Here is a 26,283-nt window from a genome sequence, read left to right as displayed (position 1 = left end):
GCAAAGAAAGGGCATCAGACTCAGATACACCAATCCAGATCTCCCTGCTTTGGTATAAATGCAAATGTGTTTCTTCAGGGACACAAAACAAAAGGACACTTGCATCCACTGCACAGTGATTCAAATCAATGTGCGCTGAACACCAGCTTCAACCAAAGAAGGAGTGTCTGCCAGGGGAGCCCACACCAGAAAATTCTTACAATGAACTTCATCCATCTGCTCATCACTTATATTAGTTATAAGAACGAAATAGCCAACTAATTAACAATATAAAGAAAGCAGAGCCCACAGTAACAGTTTTCACAAAAGCCGTTTATCAATTCAACTGTGAGAAAAAGGACCAAAATCAAACTTAACTAACCAACATCCAGCTTTAATTCAAGACATCAGTGATTTAAGAGTTTCAATCAGGTCCTTGCAGGGAGAGCCGAAGCTCTCTTTTAAAGGCCTGTGGATCAATCTCAACACCTTCTTGACCAAACCAGTGTGACTGCTGAGGGCCTTTTTAACTGATTGGGGTCAGAGTGAGTGCAATGTGCAAGATCTTCATCTGACTGGATCTATACCAGATTGATGTTGAAATGTGCCAAAGATTTGAACAGATGCTCTACACCCAACCATCTGCTTCATGCTTCCCAACAGCTTAAACCAGTTTCTTCAAACTGGACTGAAGTGGACTCCCTGTTCAACAGTGGAGGGAGAAAGCAGTGTCAAGATTTCAGTACAAACACAATCATCTGTGCCCACGCACATTCAACTCTCAGCAATCAGCAGCAAAGAATCCTCTTGCAGACAAACAGCCCCAAAAAGACCATGTATGCCAAATCTTTCCAATTAACAACAGGGCAGCTTATTGTGCACATCCACCAGTAAATGAAGCTTCTAACTTCACTTCAGCAATCATCTAACAGTCAGGGCCTACCTCCGTGTCTGGATCCATATCTGCTGACTTTATTCCTCTGCATCCTTGATGCCATGCTCCATGTAGAGATTCTTCCATAGATGGATTTTTGTTGGCAAATTTCTGCGACTTTGGAAACAAATGAAAAGCTGCAGAGGCGCTGAGACTGGGCCTGAATAATTTTGTGACACCTTCCCCAAAAACAGTGATTCACTGAGACAGAAAAGAAATTTAAATCTTTATCAATAAAAAAACTAAGGGAAAAAAATCTAAAGCAAAACACACAAAAGAATAAAAATACTCAGCAATCCCAAAACATAAAGTCACACATCAATCCTCTCTGCTCCAACTGACACTTCTACTTCTTCTTCTTCTTCCTCCATTTGTATTGGCGGTTGGCAAACAACTGAAAGGTGCATTACCGCCACCAACTGGTATGGAGTATGGTCTGGAACAACGCTCAAAAAAAAAAAAAAAAAAAAACAAAAAACAAAAAAAAAACAAAAAACCCTCAAATCCTGCCAAACAGGTTCCCTTCTTTTAAAAACAGAAATAAGGCCTGATAACTCTTGCTTCCCGATTCCTTTTGCAACAAATCAACAAGATCCAGTTTGATTTTTAGGTTACTGAGATTTTGAATCAATTGCCTCCTCTCAACCTGATACCTCTGACACTGCAATATGACATGTTCTACAGTTTCCTCTACCCCACAGTAATCACATTTTCCAGTACTATGTTTCCCTATCAAGAATAATGTGTCATTCAAGCCAGTATGTCCAAATCTCAGTCTGGATATGATCACCTCCTCCCTCCTAGTCCGTCCTGCATTTCTCATTCCTCCCACCCTCCTCTGAATCTTATACAACCATCGTCCCTTCCTTTCCTCCTCCCACTGCTTTTGCCATCTTGCTCTCATAACTTGCCTTACCATACTCCTTATCTCTGCTTGGCCAACACTAACAGCCATGTCAACCGCCCCATGCCTTACGGCCTCCTTTGCAACTCTATCTGCCTGTTCATTTGCCCACACTCCACAGTGCGCTGGAACCCATACAGGGCTCGCAAAATCGCTAGCCCGACGTCCCGGGGCTAGCGATTTTTCCAGTCGGGCTACCAAAGTCCATTTCAGCCCTGCCCGTCAGGCTATCATAGGAAGGAAAGATATGTCAATGCTTTTGCATTCTTTCGCAAATGTAGCTGAGTAATTATGTCATCGGCATCGATGAGCCACTGTCAATATGTGACACATTGAAATCGCGTTTGAATTTGCACTTGTTTTTTGCTTTCACTTTCACTTTGCGATCGCGCAAACTGTGTATAGAGAGCAGCAGCACTGATTGGTAAGTCACAGATTAATTGCGCACCAATTCCTCTGGCATCGTCTTATCAATCGTTAGCTTACTATCAAACATGACAAGTGAAATCTCCTGCAGCAAGCTTAAACATGTGATAAAGCTTGATTGCGCAGAGAATTGCTGATCGTTATGTAAGTACATGTGTAAAAGCAGATGGATTTACGCAGGTATTTTAGTTCTGCAGAGCCAAACAAGACAGAAGGGGCAGCCAAAGAAAAGCCTACCACAAAACGGAAAAGTTATGACAAATCAGACTATGAGGCAAAAGGAAAGTGCAGCTTTTTTGGTTTCATGGACAAAAGAATTTATGTGGCTGGAATATGACGAGCTAAATAACATAATGTTCTGCCGGGTGTGTTGTGAGTTTCCCTCGATTTCTGAGTCGACAGGCGCCTTTGTTACTGGGACCAGTCATTTTAAGAAAGACCCCATCAGAACCCATGAGAAATGCAAGAAATGCATTATTGCTCAGTCTGCAGTATCTTTCCCAGAACAAACACCAATTGCAAAAAACATACTAAAAATAAACCAAGCATAACAAGAAGTCCTGAAAAAGCTGGGCTTTTGGGCTACCAAAAACTGACAGCGTGCTATGTTGCAAAGAGTGAACTACCATTGGCAAAATTTAGCAGTCTTTGCAAACTTCAAAAAGCAAATGTCCTAGATCTTGGTTCCACTTGCCTCTTACCCGTGATTTCAGTGGAAATTTCAGATTCAGGATCTGACACAGACTGATTCATGTTCTACACAGTTCTTGCAAGTTCATAGAAATTTCTGTTCAATTAGAACCAAATATTTGAGTTGATGATTGTAATTTGTTGTTGTAATTTGTGTTTTAAATATTTTTAGACTGATGTTTTGTTTCCTTTACAATATTATACATTAAAGTATAATATTGTAAAGGAAACAAAACATCAATCAAAAAATTGTCCTCTTTTTTTTTTTTTTTTTTTTTTAATTCGGGCTACTTAAATTTATTTTGGGCTACCAAAAACTGACGAGTGCCTGCCCGAAGGGCTACCAGGGATTTTGAAATTTTGCGAGCCCTGCCATAAAAACACGACTGCAAGTCCCATCATGTGCAGCCGGAAAAGTGTCTGCTGAATTTCCCCCAAAACATCTGCCCTACTGTCTGAGTGACAATGCTGTAGACTGACCAATGATGAACTTGAATCTGAACAAATGACAGCATGTAATGGCCTCACGTCTTCCACCCATTGAACAGCTAATAATATTGCGATTATTTCCCCAGTGTATACAGAAAGCCCATCACTAATCCTTTTACCCATTTCCACCGAAAACTCTGGGACCACAACTGCAACACCGGTTTGTCCGGTTGAGTTCTTTGAGGCGTCTGTATATATTTGAACATAACTATAATATTGGTCAATGTAAGCCTGTACCGCATGAGCGTTCAAAGTAAATACCTTACCCTCATTCTTCTTGTTCAACAATGTTAAGTCTACGACAGCATCAGGAAGTAGCCATGGAGGCACTGATGGTAACGGCACTCTGCGACTAATGTTCAACTGATCCAGATTAAATTCTGTTGCATGTCTCCCCACAGTCCATCCAAAACTCTTCGTTTCCCTTTTTTCTTTCTCCCAGCAAGGTTTAAGTACTTCATGCGTTGGGTGAGCCTGCCCGTGGCCCTGTAAATTAGCCCAATAATTAAGTGTGAGCTGCTCCCTTCTCAGTCCTAATGGCATCTCTCCCATCTCCACCTGTAAAGCTGCTGTTGGAGTTGTTTTAAATGCACCCGTGCTCCAACTGACACTGCATGAACAGGTGCCTAAAATAAGCAATCAATACCGCCCAAATCACGTGACCCACCATAAACTATCACAAAATACTTTCAATACAAACCTCTTAAACATAACCATCAGAAATCACACAGTTAACAACAGCATGAAATCTGTATATTAAGTTCAGACAGGCCTCTTACAATCATAATCTACAATATTTGGTGGGATTGTTAAAAAGTGAGTGAATCTTTCAGAAATCTTGCTGCCATGTTCTTCTTCTTTGGGTTTGGCAGGCTAGATGCATCAGTGGTGTGTTACTGCCATCTACTGTGCAGCCAAATAATTTGCAGCAACTGTGCCATGTTGTCATGTCAACAAGGACCAAAATGTCTGAGGAGTGTTTTCAGCTTGTTTTTGCATGTAAATCATGATGACTCAAAGAAGATCTGAAGGCAAAAGAAGATCCAACCTGGTGCTACCAAAGTGTGACTAATAAAGTTGCCAGACCATGTTCTGTATAACATTTCTTGAAAATGTGACATCATCAGCAAGAATTCTGGCTGTAATTTCTTGAGAGGTTAACGGCACTGTAATCGAACACACCAAGTTTGTTTGTAACATTTAGATGATAAACTCAAAGTATTTGAGCAGGCACGAAAGACTTCCTGCCTGTCATAGTTTCAGATATACAGTGTTAGATTGGGTTGGGCACCTCTGATGTATTATCATCATCTAATAGCTGAATGTACAATATCAATCCACGTTCATTCAGTTAATGATTTATTCATTAATCTGCATTCACTTTGAATTTCTTTGCTCACATTCAGGAGATTTAAAAACACCTCATGGCATAATGCTTTTCAGAAACTCTCAAAGGCAACATTACATGGATTATTAGACTCAGTGCTGCTCATTTACTGACTTGACTTTTCATTCCTGCAGCTCCTCTGTTCTGACAGCTCCACTCAGGCTCTGCTGGACACCACCGTGCTCCTGCTGCAAGACACCCGGGGGCTGGTAGGCTTCCCAGTCATGATCATCGGTGGCATTGTGAGCAAGAACCTGGCAACCTCCAGCCACCATGCCCCATCCGTAACATCCCCTGACAGATCCCAACACAGCCCTGATACAAACATACATGTCCATCAGCAGCATCCTACACTTTAAATGAGCTGACTTCAGGGGATTTAATAACATTGCATGTTTCATTTCAAGACTTCGGTTTCATAGGGCAGAGAGTAGAAAAGGTGACAATAAAATGTTTTTTGGGGTTCTTTACCCCCAACATCAGACTTGTGAACAATTAAAAGCAAACTCAACATTTAGAGTCTTAGGAAGATAATCACAGAGGCAGAAACTTTTCAACGTATCATCTCAGGTTTTTTAAGATGGAAGTATTCAAAGCTAGGGCTTTGAGCTAGGGATGTTATTTGAGGTATTCCTGGGAAAATCTTTGAGGTCCAGATTCTTTAGATGAACTTTAGTCTTTAGTCATACTTCCAGCCTTCTTTATTGCCATTGCCTGGTGGCATTGACCAGCCAAACATCTGGGGCGAGGAGGGGAAGGTCCATTGAGGTCCAGCTGCAAAATGGTCCACAGCATGATGATAGGGGGCCTGATAATTTGCACCATTTGTTATTAACTTCATCTCTAGCTGCTGAGTATATGACTCCATGAGTGGGGGCTGTCCCTCTCCCTGAAACTGAATCACAAATACACTGTCAGTAAAAGCAGAATACGTCTTCAAATTGTTGCCATTACATTTCATTAAATACAATCAATTCCAGAATCAGAAACAGTTCTTTTTAATAATAGGAGATACTTACATGAAGTGGGACGCCCTGATTCACATGCTGAGGATGTGAACTCCTCATAAACTTACTCCGTCTGTTTTGAAACCAAGTTTTTACCTAAAGATGGAAGAAAACAGAAAACATTTAATCAGTACAATGGACCCAAAATTCAATTTCTTAGATTCTAGCAAGTTGAAAAACACTCACCTGTTTGTAGGTCAGTCCTGTCATCTCTGCCAACTGTTTCATCTCTCTTGGCTCATAGTAATGTTTCAAATTAAACTGATGGACAAGAATATTCAACTGTCTCTCTGTGAACACCACCCGGGCCTTTCCTTTAGGTTTCTCTGGAGCAGTGCTGGGATGGTGCAGAGTGGCAGTGATGTTGCCATCCTGGCTTCTTGGGACAGCAAAATCTTGTTTCTGCTCTGAGACTGAGCTGGAAACAGCCTCAGAGGTATCAGTGGTTTTGTTGCTCCGCTCCATTTCAAGAGCAGCCTCTGCCCATGTAGCGAGTTCTTCCAAGGAAAGACTCCCTTCAGGGCCGCTGCCAGAACTCCACGAGTCTGTGAGGGTAAAGAGACAGAGGCCAAGTAAGCACAAGTCTATATGGTCCACATGGGTCAATTACTGATATGTTTTGGCACGACTGACTTTCTAACAGAAAAAATAAACAAGGGTTAAATTGATGAGTCTTAAATCCCAAAAGGTCTCAGACTGAAGAAGTCACATTTCTGCCATTGAAAACATTACATCCAGATGAACTGAATCAACCTTTAGGGATTTACTTACCTGATGACTGAGCATGCATCAACACAATGAATCTTAAACATAAAAGTTTCCCACAAAGTCGAAAAAAAAAGAAGTTGGATATTTGTACATTCTTTGAAACCAAAAAGAATTTAAAGTGGACTCTCTGTTCAGCTGTGGAGGGAGAAATGGTGACTTCTGCCATCAGGACTTATAACACAGAGTAAAACAGTATTTTTGCAAGTTGTCTTAGAGGTTAGCCAACTCTGTTCATATTAGCTCACCAGGCAACAATGCTGAGTACATACCTGGAGAAAAGTGCATCCCATAATCTTCCATCTTTGAAATCCCAGTGATTAAAACAGGAAAGCTGGAATATCTCTGCTGAAAGAGCTCCAAACCAAGCAGGATAGTGACTTAAGACTGACGGACTTAAGACTTAAGAGCAATTGTCCTGGGCTTTTAAGGAGGTTTGTGGGTGTGGGCAGGAATGTGGGGGGTTGAGCTTCTTCTTTTGTGAGTCTCTTTACAAAGCAGTCAGGCTGTTTCTACCAACTGGCATCATTTACATTTCTTTAAAATGCTGTTTCTCAGGTCTGAAAAAAGAAAGTACAGTTAGAAAGCAGCCATACAAATGAGCTTTACCAAATCCTTCCAGCTCACACTTTATAAAATATGAAACACTTAATGCCTAAAATTATTTTATCATTTAAATCACTGATACTTCAAGAAATGACAAAGTGTGATCTCCAACCTGGGTACAGAATATCTACTCAAGCTGGCTTGAAGTGTGGGGTGAGGGGCTGATGACTCCTGAGCTGCTTTTTCTTCTTCTCTGCTCCATCTGTGGGGGAGGAAAAAGTAACAGAGCCCCACAAGACAACAATAACTGACTTAAGCTTAAGTTTAGCCGTCCTGGCAGTTCAACAGGAATTGTAATGTCAGTGAAATGGATTCAGTTTTGTTTGGTGCCATTTTTGGAGTCCTGAAGTAGTACTGTAGTTCTGTTTATCCATCTAGATTGTTTCCCAGTTTTTTAAATAAGTCTCTACAGTAAATTGGAACAAGATGGACTTGTGATGTATTTCTCAGAGTAACAAAGGTTTTCCTCAGCAGCAAAGTCTCTTTTATTACTTTTATTAACATTTTAATGTAGGAACTGTTTTCTTTCTACTGAACTACATCACACAGCTGTATCAGTGTGCAGGAGGAAGCACACATCAGCCTGTGATGAGAAACTTGAGCTCAAAACAGGTCAAACTCTTCCTTTGGTTGGTGGGTGTGACATGACAGCGAGATTTCTGAGTCTTTTTAACAGTATTTAACAGAAGCAGTATTTCATTCTACCACTGTCCTCATTGGAGGAAAAGTCATTGCAGATAAATGCATTTGTGACTTTGAAAGTGTTATAACAACATATATAAGAAGTGGACTTCATCACTCATCTACACATGAAGTCCTCGACCACACCACCCTCAGAAAACCACACTGATTCCTCTTCAGCCTCCTTTAATTGACCTAAACTGCCACACTGTTTTCACACATAAAAATGTTAAAACTGCTCACAAGAATTATTTTGCGAGGACATCACTGGCTCCCTCACTGGTGTGTTCATGTTTGTGCAGCACTTAGCTAATTACTGAAATGAACTCGCTCTATGTTTGGATCAATTAACGCAGTATTAGATCACCCAAACAACTTTCCACTCACATGGAGCATTTTTGCAAATGCATCCTCACGCTAATTTGACCTGCAGGCGTTCAGTTGCACCTCTGTGTAAACCCCCACAGCAGCTTGTTGAGGCCAAAACAAGGTTTTCACACTTGGACAAACTATTAAAAAAATCTGACACTGAATATCACGATGACCGCTGACCACTCGTTTTGTCTTTATTAACTTTATTAAATGAAAAAGTTTGAAAGTGGCAACTGAAATTCAATCAAGTAAATAAACTCTGCATCTTAATTCATGTGTTTGAAATACATGATGGACTATATAATGTGAAAAATTCTCATTTTATACCAAATTATACCAATATTACATACAAATAATGACTTACACCTCTAATTTAGATCTTTGTGATCATGTGGAGAACATTACTGAGTTTATAAGGTAGCAAATGGTAGTTTAACCTTCTTTGAAAAGCACCTCTACATTGTAAAAGTGTGAAAAGTGAAATTAATACACACACATAAGTCAATGTAAACAATAGCAAGGCTAATGATCCACACCAACGCCCGTCATAAACCCCACAGACACATGCATCTGGCCCCCTCTGGCTCATTCAGAATTAGAGACGCACCCAGTTCAGCCAGTGACCACTAAACATACGCTAATGTGTCTTTTAGAGTTCCTGTATCACACCCTGCTACCTCTGATTAATTATCAAGTCAATGCAGACAGATGGCACCAGGGCCATGACCGATAAATGTGGATAAAGGTGTTTGTGTTAACATGTCTTAATTTGAAGTAATTTCAAAGACACAGAAGTCATATTGTTTGCAGATGACACAAAGTTATTGTGGAGGTAACTTGGAACAACTTCTGAATGAACTGAAAAAAAGAATCTAAAAAATTGAAGACTTGTTTTTTCTATAATCAATCAACACTGAATCTGAGCAAAACAAAACTCAAACCGTTTGGGAGTCGTACAAATTCTATCATTAATAAACTGATAACAAATAACAGAATTAAAATAAAGTATCTGAAATAAAACTTATTGGGGTGATAATACATCACAAACTATTGTGGATAATCCTCATTATGAATATATCAGTCACCTATAATACACACACCCATGTTTTGAGCAAAAAAGAGTAATAAGGATCATAAATAAAACCACTTCAAAGGAAACACCAAATCCACTTTTTAGCCTTTTATTAAATACTCTAAAACGTAAAGACTTGGTTGGCCTCAGAACTCTACACATAATTTATAAAGTAACACAGAAATCTTTGACCCAAAAGATTTAGAACTTGATCAGAACAAGACCTGAAAGGAATCCTTATGTTCAGCAAGCTGGTAGTAAGGACTAATGTAAAATATCAAGTCTTTTTGATGGTGAGGAATTAATGTGGTTTAAAAAGTCATGTAAGAGAACATCATCAGAGTTTTGGATATAACATTAAGAGATGAATTCATGAAATTGTGTTTTGTTTAATTTTGTTGTATCTTCCAATATTTGAAAAAAAATAATGGGCATGAAGAATATTATCTGCCTTGTGTTTGAGAAACTGTAAATAAAATATTAGTTTTACCAATTCAAAACTGAACTTTCTACATGTCTCCAATCCTTCTGTCAGAGACTGAACATCCAAATGTTTTAGAGACCTTAGACGTGTATCTTTCCACGTTAACTTGAGCTACAATCCTCTATATTCACAATCACAGTATGAGACCCCGTGTCAGAGTCTACTTCTCACTATAACTCCTGATTTATTTATTTTTTTACAAATAACCGCTGCACATGAAGATAAATCCACAGATACATAAACCAGCAATCGTCTTGTGGTTTGTCTGTTAGAGAGAGAGAGTATGTATGTTTCTTTGTCACAATTGTACTTGATGATGAGGGTGGGAAGCTGCAATAACGGCCCCCAGGAGCCAGAGGCTGACACAGATGGATCCAGAAGAACCGGGCCATCCAGCACCTCCAAGAGTAACAAAGACCTGAGGCTGTGGATGAACATATCAGTGGAATTCAATTGTTAATTAATCAATTGATTATATTCATATCTGTGGTTCCCAAAGAGAATAAGGACATAACAGGATGTGGGGAATATAGACCAACGTGAAATTGAAAACTGAAAACTATTGTGCTGATGAAAAGAAGCCTTACATTTGGTTAGTTTGGGGTCAAAACAAATGAAAGAAAAATCATTTTCTTCCAAAAGTTTGTTGGAGAATTCTTATTGTAAAAAGTGACAGTTATACAATCTGTAAAGGAGAATTAATTGGATGAGATTTTTGGAAATTTCTTATCAAATCAATTAGTTGCCTCCACAAAGCAGGTGCAGACTTATTATTAAAGAGTTGAATGTGGTTCAAACGCACCTGACCTACAAATATGTAAGATCTAATGTCTTCATAGAGTTTAATAACACCACATGGGTTGAACCCGGGACCTCTCACACCTGAAGCGAGAATCATTCCCCTAGACCAAAATGCAACACGGGAGAAGAATGTATGAAAGGTTGTGTTGAAAGCTGACTGAATGTCCTGCAGCTGTATGTGAGGCATTCAGGGAACACTGCTCATTTAGAAATCTGTTTCAAAAGTGTAACAAATGCACACAGTATGATCCACAAGTGCAAACTAAGATTTAAAAAAGTCTTCATCTTCAGTGAATGTTGTGTAACTTTTGAGGACTCACAAGCGTGCGCCTCAATTCACACACAAAACAAAACAATGTGACAACACATAAAACTGTTTGACAAATTCTATAAAACATTCACGCTCCAGTGGATGCATCAGAAAGCAACTTGGAATTAGTATCTTGGCCAAGGATATGTGGCTTCCAAACTGGAGCAGCCAGGGATCAAACCACAAAGCTTCTGATCAGAAGGTGACTTGTGCTAAATCTTGAGCAACAACCACACTGGGATGAGCCAGTTTAGACATCCAAGATAAAATGTCACATTGGTTAATTACAGAGTTAGGGATTGTTACATGGAAGACAAAAGAAATGTTCCTGTCTCGTGTGTCTTTGTTATTCAGAGATTTCATGGCTTCATGGTGCAGATGAATGACTTTTTGCACCAACCAGGCCGAGTTTATCTGCAAAGCAACACAAGTTATTGTGAGGTTCATCAATCAACCAGTAAAAGATCTAATCTTATTCAGTGGGAACAAGTAACACAAGTGTGCACAAAGTCTTTCAAATACAGCCTCTGTCATGTCAAGAAACATGAACAGAACATTTAAAATGGCCGTCAGATAAAATCCACAGCAAACCTGATATGCTGCCAGTGCCAGCTAGCTTCCATGTTGGAAAAACACAGATGATGTGAAAGTGCTTTAAATTTCTCTGAAAACCACCAGCATGTGGTTTCACAATCAGACCTCCACGCATCATATTTCTGCCATGTTGTTTTTGAGACCAGTATGGCAAAAATCCTCATCTTGAGGCTCCAGAATGAGAATTCACAAATAAAAGGGGCAGAAACAGCAGCTACAGCCATCTTTATGCTGTCGAGGCTAAAACCTGATGCTATCAGCTCAATCATCGTTACTAGAAGGCATCATTTAGAACATCTGGTAACAAAGGAGCATTAGCTGTTAGCAAGGCTCTCCATGTGCTCCTTCAAAACTTGTATTGTGAAGCCCAGAGTTGTTTCCATTCATACCAGTGTTTAAAACAACAGGGTTGAATTCATAATGTCTGTTGCCTGGTGGCATCGACCAACCAAACATCTGGGGCGAGTTGTGAAAGGTCCATTGAGGTCCAGGCACACAAAATTAATTCATTTCATGTTCTAGTAACCTTGAGAAACACTCATCTGTTTGTAGGTCAGTCCTGTCACTTCCTCCAACTCTGTCATCTCCTGTGGGTCATGGCAACCTTTCTGATTAAAGTGATGGACAAGAGTTTTTGACTGGCTGTCTGAGAACAGCCCCCGGGTCCTTCCTTTGAGCACCTTGGTCTTTCTTTCATTCTCACATGTAGTGCTTGTGAAAGTGTTGTTGCCATCCTCGTTTCTTGGGACAGCAAAACCCTGTTCCTCCTCAGTGACAGAGCTGGAAACGGCTTCAGCAGTCTCAAAGATGTTGTTCCTTGTCTCCTTATTAAGAGCACTCTCCACCCATGCAGTGAGGTCTGCCATGGGGAGACTTCCTTCCAGTATTTGTAAAAATAATGGACATGAAGAATATTATCTGCCTTGTGTGTGAGAAACTGTAAATAAAATATTTGTTTCACCAATTCAAAACTGAACTTTCTACATGTCTCCAAACCTTCTTTCAGAGACTGAACATCCAAATGTTTTAGAGGCTTTAGACCTCTATCTTTCCACGTTAACTTGAGCTACAATCCTCTATATTCACAATCACAGTATGAGTAAGTGCAAACTAAGATTTAAAAAAGTCTTCATCTTCAGTGAATGTTGTGTAACTTTTGAGGACTCACAAGCGTGCGCCACAATTCACACACAAAACAAAACAATGTGACCACACGTAAAACTGTTTGACAAATTCTATAAAACATTCACGCTCCAGTGGATGCATCAGAAAGCAACTTGGAATTAGTATCTTGGCCAAGGATATGTGGCTTGCAAACTGGAGCAGTCAGGGATCAAACCACAAAGCTTCTGATCAGAAGGTGACTAAATCTTGAGCAACAACCACACTGGGATGAGCCAGTTTAGACATCCAAGATAAAATGTCACATTGGTTAATTACAGAGTTAGGGATTGTTACATGGAAGACAAAAGAAATGTTCCTGTCTCGTGTGTCTTTGTTATTCAGAGATTTCATGGCTTCATGGTGCAGATGAATAACTTTTTGCAAAAACCAGGCCGAGTTTATCTGCAAAGCAACACAAGTTATTGTGAGGTTCATCAATCAACCAGTAAAAGATCTAACCTTATTCAGTGGGAACAAGTATCTATCTACACTTCTCCTATGAAAAACCTTCTAAAACTGTCTATAATTTTACCTCCAAAGTTCATCAGCAAACAGTTTGAATGCCTGTAATTATCAGGCTGTACTCAAACCCATTAATTAAACCTGAAAACTGTGCTGTGACTCCAAACCCAAGTACCCTCCTGGGAAATTATGGCTAATGTCACACTTGGATCTGATGATAGAGAAGTGAGTCAGTGTAACCTTTATTAAATCAGGCAAAACAACACATTCTTGTATGCTGTGGTGGCCTGCAGAAAGCAAAACCTCTTAAAGAAATGGAGCTAAGGTAAGCTGAAGCCATCTGATGTTTATGTTAATGAATAAAACACACTGACACATTTTGTCTTAGTTTTTATTGTTTATTAAAATACTTTTAAATCTCTAGTTTTAGCTCACAAAGAGTGAGACTCAATTAGTTTTTTTCTTTCATGAGAAATAGTTTAAGCCATAAAAAAGGAACGATGACATTTAGGATATTAACCATCTAGTCCAGCAGGTGGCGGTAATGCACGTTAAAGCTCTAACCGCCAAAGAAAAAGCCAAAAGAAGAAGAAGAAGCCACACAGTTCCCGCTTGATTGCGTTTGTGTTTTAGTTTCTTGTTCTGGCTCATCTAAAGTGAAGCTCTAAGGTAACTTTGATCTGAGTTCAGTCAATCTTGATTTTAGCTCCTGAGTGAAGTTTTCTGTTGCTCTCCTCGGTCTCTGTTGTCAGTCATTTGTGAACCCTGTGACAGAAAAAGCCTCTACATCAAGTCAAGCTGCTATAAACTAATTTACAAGAAAATATCAACAAATGCTAAAGAAACACAGGGAAGAAAACAGTGTTATTATTAGAAGAAAGCTTTAAAATGAGCTAAGTGTAATCAGAGTTTCTATTATTTTTTTGGTTTGTTACTAAGCGCTAGTTAGCATCTCTGTGGCACCTGCACAGTTTTTGAATGCAGCTAGCTAACCAAGCTAGCTAGCACCACCCTTCATCCATTTAAGGTAACTTAAATTCCAAAAATTCCAACATGTTGGCGTTAAAAGTGCTATAATAAAATACATTTATGAGAAATATAAAAATAAATGTATTCCAGGCTAAAACACAGCTGCCTTTATCTTATCTGCGCAAAGTTGTGTCGGCCCACAGGACATGTGATTGTAAAAACTGGCCTCATTCTGAGAGGCCTGTTATTAGAATAATTTCAAAGATTATTTGATATATTCTGATCAGCATTCAGCGAGTGAGTCTGATTAACTGTTAGCAAAATAATAATGAGAGGCCAGAGATACCAGAGATGCATTTTTAAAACAAATACAGCCTCGGCCCCTAAGAGGGGATCTGTGCTCTAATTTTATCACATTTAAAAGTACTGCTGATTTTTAATTTTTTGGAGGCTGATATCATTTTCATGTTTGCAAACAAAACTGAAATGGAGGAACAAAGATAAATAGAATAGAATACAATAGAATAGTCTTTTATTATCATTGTACATTTTTACCTAAATTGTGGGTGCTCCACACCAACTGTGCTTGGAAAATAATATAAATAGTAATACAGCTAGAATAAATGACAGGATATAGTATATACAAAGAGGAGGAAGGCACACATTAGAGGACAGGTTTCAGAATGCTTGAAAGTAGTGCAGTGGACTTGATCCATGTATAGAATCCAAGTGTGAGTGGACTGAGTGATGAGGGTTACTCAGATCATGACTCAGATTTCTACACCCACTCAGACAGGATAATTTTGTACGGCACACCTGATCATTTCTCACAGCACACGTATATGCCGCGGCACAGTGGTTTAGAAACACTGTACTAGTTTTTGCAGCTCCATTGATTGTTTTGTGTTTCTTCTTGGCCAGGTCATTTTTTAAACAGGAATTGCTCTCCTGGTACTGGTGTGCCATACTGATAAATTTGGTATCAGTGCTCAAACCTTTTGTGTTTGTTTTAATCAAGTTGCCCACTCAGGAAAGCTAAATATTTGTTCTTTGTGTTCTCAAATGAACATATGAGACACTTTGACTCTTCAGTGCAGTGTGGAGTCTAATAAAGATCTGTTTTGTGTCCCAGCTGATCAGCAGGAGGAGAAGAGTCTGACGGAGCAGCAGAGGAACATTTTCAGCTACTTAGACTCAGCTCAGCCACTGCAGAGAAAACAATGAGCTCAACACAGAAGGTGACAGATACTAGTGTTAAGAAATACTCCATTAAAAGCTGATGTACCGATATATGCTTTATGCTAAACTAACTGAACCTTGTGCTATATTAATGTAATGTAATAATAATGTAATAATACAATGCAGTAAACAGTAAACTTACCTGCTTATCCTGCACTAACCTGCAGAGGATTTTTACTGCAGTCTTTAAATCACACTGTGAGACAAAATGCACACAAAGAGTTTTGTTTGCTGATGTTTGTTGAGCTGATAGAATCGCTGCATTTGAAATTACCTGCCACATAAAAAATATTACTCCATTTTTTCTTTGTTGTCTTTGTATTGCTAGATGTTGAAATACAGTGACTGCACCTTATCAGCACCTGCAGTCGTTCAGGTTCTGTGCCAAAAAATATAAACACTGGCCCAATTTAACCCCTGACTACCCAGATAGCAAGACGACATTGAATCTATGTTGATTTTTCATCCGAACCATCGTATATGGTCGGGGTTGAAATGCCAATGTTGTAACAACATTGAAATACTGTAGTAAACCGACGGTCTTACTATAGAGACGTTGTAACAATGTTGATTCACCGTTGTTTTTTTGTCATTGATATTTGATCTATTTGTAGTCGACCAGGTGACAACAACAACGTCGAGAAAACGTCTGTTTATAGTTGACGATCATTCGGCTCCGGTCACCATCAAAAACCATCGATTTGTAGTTGAGCATTAAATTGCATTGCAACTGATTGGGTATAAAGTACCAGAGAAAGTAGATTTATTGTTCATTTGTTATCAATGACTTGTTCTAGTTCACCAGCTTTAAAAAATCGTGTCTACGTGCAATTTATGTATAGTTGACCGGGAAATTAAAGCAGCGATCACTTGGACTATTCCGCAGCACCCCTCTCAGTGGTACATCCCTCCAGGTATTCATTGTCTTCTACAGTAGAGCGGGACATTTGATTTACTCTCAGCGGAATTGACCGGAGAAGGCATCACTTCATGCACTGCACTGGCCTGCACCACGATTAGTATAAGGTAAGAATGAATGATTTTTTTTTTCTACTCGTTATTTCCACGTTTGCATTTGAATAACAGTAAAAAAACTCGTTAATGTACATGTACATTAACGAGTTTTTTACTGTTATTTACGTTGCTTCCACAAAATGTGGGAGCCCGAAATTGTCTACTTCTTACAATCCGGCAACAAATAAATTGCACTGCGAACAAAGTATATCAACAAAGAAAACATTTTCGTTTCATAATTTCTTCGTTATATTCCCTTACAAAGCTAGCTTTAACGCTTCGAGGTTTCCTTTGTTCTTGCCGTCGCCTCGGTGCTTGACCCAGACTTTCGCTCTGTAGTTGCTACAAAAAATTCTAAATCTGTGATATATGATTGATAAACGTAATGGTAACTGTATAAATGTGTTCAAGGACTTTGTTACTTTTAATGATTGGAGAGCACCCGCTTCAATTCACACTCAATTCAAACTTTACGTTGCACGCTCACCTAACTTCACGTTGCACGCTCACCTACCAATTGCGTTTGCACCTTTCGTCCACAGGTAAACAGCGTTTTTGGTCACTGAAAATGGAGATTTCTAAAAACGCCTGCCAGGGTGGATATTTTCGAAAACTCCGTTTTTTGCATTTATGTGTGGACGACAAAAACGGAGAAAACGCAGCGTCAAAGGTCTGCGCCAATTTTGACGTCACACTGTGCGCCACGTTTTTGTCTCGGTGCCATGAATTCCTACAATGGCAGACTTAGACAAAATACTGTTAATTTTAGTATATTCAGTGTTTAAATGCTTACATAATACACACACAGTAACTGTCCCTTCACACATAGGACTAAGTGAACACTGTGATACGTCTGACCTTCAGTCCGAAGCTGAAACTCAGACCAGTCATAAAAGAAAGCACAAGTAAAACCTTTTTTATTCACAATCATATCTTTGATTGTTAAGAATTTATAATCTTGTCTTTTGTACATATCTGTGATGCTTGAATACTGCAATATAACCACATAATATAGTCCAAAAAGTGTAAGTTTGTAAACTTTTTAAAAATGCAAAGCCATGTACACTTGTGCACTTCAAAAATTCATTGTATACTGCACCTTCTTGCACATCTCCGTTTCCTGTGTGTGTGTTATTATAAATCAAACTGTAACTTTAGGAAAAAATATGCCAAAAGCACATTTGTAATTACTTATGAACTTTTTCTACTTATTTCTTTAGACCAAATCCCCTGTACACATATAGTGACTCAGAGGATGAGCAGCCCACAAAAAAACGGTTTCCCCAGGCACCTCGAGTGAAAATACCAACACTCCAAACGACACAGCTTTGTGATCTCCCCAGCATGCAGAGTCTGATGTCGAGGCCTTCCCTATAGATGGTATGCTTTTAAAATTGTTTTAAAGCTGCATCACAATGTCATTGTACTCTTATCTTCAAAACACCAGTTTATACTCCTGAATGTCATCTTGTTGTGATTTGTTTTTCTGTAGATTCCAGAGACTCTGTGAGGCCACTATTACAAGGCAAGTTCGAACATCTTGGAATTTCAGATTTTACATGGTATAAATGGTAAATGGCCTATATTTGTACAGCGCTTTAACTAGTCCCTAAGGACCCCAAAGCGCTTTACACATTCAGTCATCCACCCATTCACACACACATTCACGCACTGGTGATGGCAAGCTACATATACAAATATATATATGTGACAGGCAAAAACTAGCAAACACTTTTAGCAGTTAAAACAACTAATACTTGAATGCAGAATGTTACACCATCACTTATGGATATATTAGTTTTTCACCGCTCACTGCTTAAGCCATTAATCTTTCTGGAATTGTTCCTTGAAACAGATGCGACCTCACAAAAGATGTTAACTATGCTGTCAGACCTGACGAGATCTCTTAACGAACTCCGTGAGGAGGTCAGAGCCATCCGCAATACTGGCTCCAATGAATCGGTAGATGCTGGGGTACTCCCTTTGGATTTTCCCTTGCACAACATTGAGGAGCTAAACAATGCAGAGGCAGCTCTTCAATCGCAAGAGGCAAATAAGGCAATGGTAAGTATATAAAGCTTATGTACACTTTGTAACTATAAAGTGTAATAGCTGTCAGATGTGATTTAAATGCATAACGGCATACACACAAGCACTTGCATCAACATTTAAGACATGAGAGACGCTAATTCCATCTCTTAAAATGTGTCTATAGGTGAGACGCTTTGCCTTGATTGGAGGGACCACACTGGAGGCGCGAGTCCGCTGTGTAATGGCTTATGCCATCACAAACGAGCTGGCCTCAGTACTAAACTGGGCAGGGAAAAAAACAAGGACCAGACGAAGCAAAAAAGGGCATTTAAAGATACAGCGGATGCATATTTGGTAAGTTTTACCGTTTATTGTAGTTTTATGAGCCTAAAGTGAACAATAAAGGGATCGATTGATCTGCTGGGTGTGTTTCACATGTCCTATGTCCGGTTTTTGCTATATTACTTTGTCTTTTTTAATAACAAGACTTTCATGTCTGGTTAATCTGGAGATGGAGTCTTTGGTCATTGGCTTGTTTAGTCCTCGGGTTGTAGTTTGTACAGCCCAACGACCCCATGTTTATTTTGTTTTAAAGGATGCACGGCACACCATGCTAAGACTTATCAGTTTTTCCACTCATAGCTCTTTGGGAATCAAATGCGGCAGTTTGCAGATTTACGTGGTGACTTTCATGTTTATCAGCCTAGGAGTTTACATACTTTCTCCCTGCTGAAGACAGTTAACAAGAGCTTATTCATGTGCTCTAATTCACTTTTTTTGTTTGTGTGTGTGTGTGCGTGTGTGTGTGTGTGTGTGTGTGTGTGTGTGTGTGTGTGTGTGTGTGTGTGTGTGTGTGTGTGTGTGTGTGTGTGTGTGTGTGTGTGTATTTTTGTCCTAGATGGCCTGACGCAGCAGTTAGGGGCAAACTCTATGTCAGAGTTTGTCTTTGCACAGGCAGTGCAGAAATGGCTCCGATACGCCCCAGATCGTTTGGGTGGCGCAGGACGCACATCATCCGTCCCCATCCCGGAGTAAAAACTACAAAGTTATGTTAAAATATAAATGTAAATAGAAAACTGTGTTTTAATAAAGTATTTAGCAAATGAAACATGTCTATTGACCTTTTTGTTTAGTTTTTTTTTCTGTTACATCACATGCAATGCTTTCTTATTTTAGGATATTAATATTGACATGATACATTGTGAGACATTTGATTTTTATAAAGGGTGTCCAGTTTGAGGAATAAGTGCAATTATGTGTTTAGGTGGTTTAAGTATTGATGGAAACATGCAGTAGTTTAGTATTGGTTAAAATACCTATAAAGAAAGGTAGATTTCCAGTCATGATTTAACTGTTGTTTTAATAAAAAAACAACTGTGTGAAAGAGGTGGAAAATCAACACCATAGCTCAACAGTGTTTCAATATCAGAATCTGACGTTGTTTCAATGTCAACAGTATTAGAAAATATAACGTCAAATCAATGTCAGGTTTCAACATTGATTCAACATCAAAACCTGACGTTGTTTCAACGTTAAAAATGGGTGCAAGAGTGACGTTAGGTCAACGTCACACTTCAACGTTGATTCAATGATGTCGCCTGATATTGACTCAACATTGTTTCAATGTTTCCTTGCTATCTGGGTATGGCACACAGTTTTGCCTCTTTCATCTCTTATGATTAGTACATGATCAGGAGTGGATTTCATGTGTTACTGTTTAGGCTCAAATCGATTTGATCTTTGAAACCCTGCAGTGATGAAATAACTCCCCTCAAATGCCTTAAACCAGAAGTAACAAGCCTGTTTTGAAAATGTAAGGAGTAGAAAATACAGATATATATTTTTTTAATGTAGAGAGTAAAAGTTAAAAAACCCTCAGGTTACAATCAGACTCTGACATCATCCTTCACTGAACCAAGCTAGTAACTGTTACATTTGATTCATTATCAGTGAATAAATTAGACAATTATAGAAATATATAAAAGGAATCAGCAACAGGAAATATAAAAAAGTACAGACCTGGTAAACATTCATTACTATTCTGAGTGTGTTAGCATTAATATTTGTGTACAAGCAGGAGGGATGGGCATGATTTTAGAGTGTTAGAGTCATTAATTATCTTGAACACCAGGTTGGATGTAATGTGTCACTACTACCAGTAGGTGGGGATAAGAGACCTTTAAGGTGTTTGGTGCCACACTCCACCTTCAGGTTAAAACTAGTGTTAATGGAGGGAGTTTGAAGCTTCAGTTTGTTCAATGAATTCATTTCACTCACTGCCTCTGTTTGTATCTCTGTCACTGCAGGACCAACATGGACCGAGAAGTCAGCGCTCTCAGGAGGCCGACAAACCTCACAGAAGAAAGAGAGAGAAAAAAACACCTGTGACGAGTGTGGGAATGGTTTTACTTTGAAGTCTGAACTAAAACAACATCAGTTAATCCACACTGGAGAGAGACCGTTCAGCTGTGACTTGTGTGGAAAGTCGTTTTGCTGGAAGAATGTCCTAAAAAGAGACCAAGTCATCCACAGTGGAGTTAAAGCTTACAGCTGTGATCAGTGTGGCAGAGCTTTTACTCAAAAGATCGGCTTACAGAGACATCTAGTTACCCACTCTGGAATTAAGGCATACAGCTGTGACATCTGTGGAAAAACTTTCAGCCGGCTATGGAGCCGAAATATACACCTACGCATTCACTCCAGACAAGATGTGTACTGGTGTGATCAGTGTGGCAAATACTTTACAAGAGACGCACAGTTACAAAGCCACATGTTTACCCACACTGAGGAGAGACCTTATCAATGTGACCTGTGTGAGAAGACTTTTAAATCTCCGCATCACCTGAGACAACACCAACAGATCCACAGCAGAAAGAGACTCTACAAGTGCAGTTACTGTGAGGTATGTATTTTTATTTTTATCTTGTAAGTTCAGTCTGACTGTTTGGAACAAGTCTGCTCATTAAATTGTGTTAGCATGTTAGCACTTCTACTGCATCGAAGAGTAGCTCTGAGCCATTACTCAAATTTTCATTTCAGTCATCATTTTTGTTTACACGATCATAAGAAAAACAAAAAGTCCTGAAAACTGATATGATGCTGTTATTGAATCTTCAGGCAGCTTCGTGGTATATCATAGTGTTGTTATTATTTCTGCATTAATGGCCTTTGGTTTACAGCGGCTCATTCCTCTGTCAGGTGTAAATGGAATAATATAAAACATAAAATAAGCACAAAACCAAACCATTCAGTAATCTTCTCATATGGTTAACAAAGTTGTATCGCTACATAATGGTATTGTAGTATTGTAGCTGTAGTATCATTGCTTCCTTATAGCTTTAGAACTTTTAGTGTTAAAATACCCGTTTAATGTTATAATTGCAGTGTCATTGGAGGTAATAGTGTTTTTCTTGTGTCCCAGTCAGCTGAGTGTTATAACTGCACAATTACAGTGTTATTAATGCAGTATTAAATTAGTATTATTGCAGTGTTACGGTAGTTTAGTGGATACCTTAAAAATGTTAGTGTGGTAGAACTTAAGTGTAAGTCAGATGTTACTGTAATATTAAATAAGTATTACTGTAGTATTATGGTGGTAGTATTGAAGTTATTGTAGCCCAGTAAACTGTGTTAATTGAAACAGTAAAATATAATTGGACGTCTGCAGAGATGCTCTTTATTTCAGGCGACGTTCAGGATAAAAGTGTTGAAGGACTGACTTACACTGTCTTTGTGTCTTTGTTTAGAAGCAGAGCGACACGGATGGATTCAGTTCTCAACCCTGTCATCTCTGTGGTGGTGGGAAAGACTTTCGTTGTGAAATCTGTGGAAAAACTTTCAGTCAGCAAGCCGGCCTAAAAATACATCAACGTAAACACACTGGAGACAAACTGAAATACTGCAAAGAATGTGGGAGAAGCTTCCCCACATCAAGTAAATTAAAACGACATGAACTCTTTCACAGTGGGGTCAAAAAACACCTGTGTGATCAGTGTGGGTCATCCTTCACCACTGCAGGTGACCTTAAAACACACAAACGAGTCCACACAGGAGAGAAACCGTACAAGTGCAGACACTGTGACAAAAGCTTCTCACATTCAGGTAATCGTAACGAGCATGAACGTACACACATGGAAGGAAACTACAGCTGTGAGCAGTGTGACAAGAGCTTCAGTAATCTCAGTTCATACTCTGCACACAAACGATCCCACGTTACTAATAAACTGTTTCACTGTTACCAATGTGCCAAAACATTCACTTCATTATCTGCTCTGTGCAAACATCAGCGTGATCACACAGGCCTAAAATCGTTCCCGTCACAGGATCAGAGTGAATCTGAAGAGAGAGAAACATCCTCTTCTGGTTTCAGGGTCCAACTTAAAACCCTGGAGATCAGGCTCCACAGAGTTCAGATGGACTCTGCTGTAAAGACCTAATGAGGCAGCTATGAATGAAAATGGTCCCGTAGTTCCATTTTAATCTTTGTAAACTGTTCTTATGTAGTTTTTGTGTTCAGTGGTTACCTTTTTTTTCAGTGGTTTCCTTCTTTTTTTCTCAACAGTTCAATGAAAATTCATTTTCTTGTTCTCAAGTTTTTATTGAAATTATTTTGTTAAATAAAGTTTTCTTAATGAAGTTTTTTCTTTAAATGTTAAATAAAGAAATAGTTTAATGACAAAGATTTTGAGCCATGATGTCATTTCCTGTATTTCAGAGTAAAAGCTGAAGTGACAAATGGAAACATGTTTACAGTCAGAGTCTGATGATCTGTTTTCAGTGGCACAGATGGAGGTTTATCAGAGGAGGAGACTTGGCTGTTCTCTACTCACACTGAACAGGGTTCCTGCAGCTTATTAAAAAGTTATGAAAAATAAGATCTTTAAAATCTTTTTTTTTTTATCAAACTTGCTGTAGGTATGAAAACTTCTGGTTTTCTGTTTAAGCTGTCAAAAAGATTCATTTTGGAGAATAATCTTTTAAAGTTGTGGTTTCACTTGCTCAGAGTTTATCAGCGTTTCCTGATACAAGGCAGGATGGATCCATGCTTTTGTTGTTTAAGACAAATTCTGGAGCTAAAATCTGAATGTTGCAGAAATTGAGACCCATCAGACCAGGCAACATTTTTCAATCTTCTATCGTCCACTGATCGTCCAGAATCATTTTCTATAAGGATGTCATTAAAAACCTGTGAGAGTGCTGTTTCAGTGGAATGTAAATGTTTAAAACCAGACTAAAAAACCTCCACAATACCACTAGTATCAAAAATGTATTGAATTGGGTAAACACTATGTTCTGGGAGTTTTGAGATTGGTCTAAAATTTGAGCAAGCTGAGGGTCAAGGCCAGTTTTTTGTAATAAAGGATGTACAATTGCATGTTTAAAACCATCGGGAACCACACTGGAAGACATACTCCTATTTATAATGGCAAGGACTGAGGTTCCAATCGAGGGAAAAACCTCTTTAAAGAGCCATGCAGGGATAACATCCGCAGGAGAGTCAGAGGGTTTCATTTGTCTAACCAGCTCATTAAGAACTGTAAATGAAACAGGCTCTAAAGGAACTGATTACATGTGTCAGCAGAGGCTTTCAGGGTTGTTTAGAGTAGAGCTGATAGTGTTAAAGAGAACACGGGGATTATGAAAATTTAACACAATGATCTGAGAAAAATATCTGTTTCTCTCATTTTCACTGTATTCTGATCAAATTTCCAACATTCTTTTAACATTTCATAAGAAACCTGCAATTTGTCTTTCTTCCACTTTCGCTCTGCTCTCCTACACTGACGCCTGACTGCTCGGGTGGATTCATTTAACCAGGGCTGTGGAATACGTTTTGGGCGCCTGGTTTTTAATGGGTTCACAGTGTTTAGGGTCTGAGTACAGGTTTCCTGGAACTGCAAAAGCAGCTCATCTGGGGTGGGCCCAATAAGTAATCTCAGGGTCGGTAAAGATCTTCTTCATAAAAGTGGAGGAGAAGAGAGCAGCGGCGGGGTGGAGCGCGAGCTTTAAACTCATGCACAAGAGAAATGTCAAATAAAACAGGTTTGTGATGAGAGAACACTGAATCCCACATTTCCAAATATAAAACAGATAAATCATATGATAACACCAGGTCAAGAGTGTGCTCCTGCTGATGTGTAGGGCCTTCTACAGACTGTACAAGGTCAAAACACTGAATAAGATTTAAAAACTCCTGAGCAAGCAGCAACAGACATGAATATTAAAATCACCAACTATTATAATCCGATCCTGTTTCGGCACAATTTCAGCCAAAAACATGAAAAGTCATTTAAAAATCTTTGTTAAAGTTAGGCGCCGATAGATTACTGCACACACAACCAGTTGAGAGCGTCCCAGTTCAAATATGAGAAGTTCAACGCTGGAGGGGAAACCAGTACATGGAGTTGTTTGTAGTGAAAGTTTTTTTCTTAAAAACAGTCAATATTCCTCCTCCTCTACCTGATCTCCTTGGAGCATTAAGAAATGAGCAGTCAGAGGGTAACAGTTCAGAAATAATGCTAGGCTCACCAACTCTCATCTGTGTCTCAGTCACAAACAGGAGATCCAATCCACTGGAAGAAAAAAAAATGTTCATAATGAATGTTTTATTTGCTAAAACCACACATTTATCAGAGCAATCCTTGTTGGAGCTGGAGCCTGGGTAGAAGTTGTCTGTGTAGCCCACGTTAATGCGTACAAATTCAAAAGGTTTATTCCACGACCCCCAAAACCAAAAAAACAGTGGCGAGCAGGGTTATGGACACCTCAGCCCACAACAGGAACCAGACAGGAGAAAACAGGATCCAGGAGACGCCTTTGGATGCAACAGAACAGACCATAACCATCTGGAGCGGCCATTGAAGAAAAGGTAAGGCAGCTTTAAGCTTCATGTTTGTGTTTATGCCTGTGTCTTTCAGAGGAGGCTGGAGGCACTGAAAGGCTTTTCTAACAGTTCCTGTTGAATCAAAGAAGAACCATAAAGGTTGCTGGACTGCATGATGGCCTTACCCCCGAGAAGCTTTCCTGTTATAGGAGGAACCAGTTAGAAGCTATTTTCAAAGTAGCTGAGCTGATTTCATCTCAAGTAAGTGAGGAACTGTTTGTTCATTTGTTCTGCCACTTAAAGGACATTTAAGGACGTATTTTGTCTTGTGTGTCTAGTTGAATTTATTCTAGTGACTCTCATGAACATTGCAATGATGGACATGTTTTTCATGTTCATCCAGCTATTTAGTAATTTCAATATCTGAAATTATAAACATAATAAAAATATAAAAAATCACCTGCTGTTTATATTTTAATGATGTAAAACCAAATGTCTGTCATCATATTAGATAAGTATTCCTCACATGTCAGCCATATGCTGTACAGTAAAGTCACACTGACACAGGAGAGGGATAACTATGGCTATAACACCATTACATGACACGTTCAAGCTGCATGATGCAGATAAAGTCACTAAATTGTCTTTTTTATTATCTTCAAACCAGCAGACAAAGCAGATGGAAGAAGAAGTCGGGGAAGAAATTTAAGCTGTGTATTGAAAAGGTATTTTTTCTTGTTATCTTAAGACATTTGGAGTGATGCTTCTACAACTCAGTTTTTGGTTGTGCTGAAGTAAAGTTTCACTCTGAAAGTCACAGTGTTGATATTCAACACAAAGAGAAAGCTCACATGTTTGAAGTTGTTTACGATTACAGTTTTTATAAATTCTGACTGTAAACAGCTTGTACAGCTTTGATATTCTTTGACACTCGATATGAGGTGATGGGATTGAATTTAAAGGTTTCTATGTCCCAATGAACCATTTACACTAACCTGTGACAGTATAACTGTAACACGTTTGTAATTTAGATCCAACATTTCTGAGAGAAATAACTGAATTTAAAAAATGGCAGACCTC

This window comes from Pelmatolapia mariae, linkage group LG9 (genome assembly GCF_036321145.2).
Source record: "Pelmatolapia mariae isolate MD_Pm_ZW linkage group LG9, Pm_UMD_F_2, whole genome shotgun sequence".
NCBI lineage: Eukaryota > Metazoa > Chordata > Actinopteri > Cichliformes > Cichlidae > Pelmatolapia > Pelmatolapia mariae.
The sequence above is the reverse complement of the archived record's forward strand: the minus strand, read 5'-3'. Positions refer to the sequence as shown.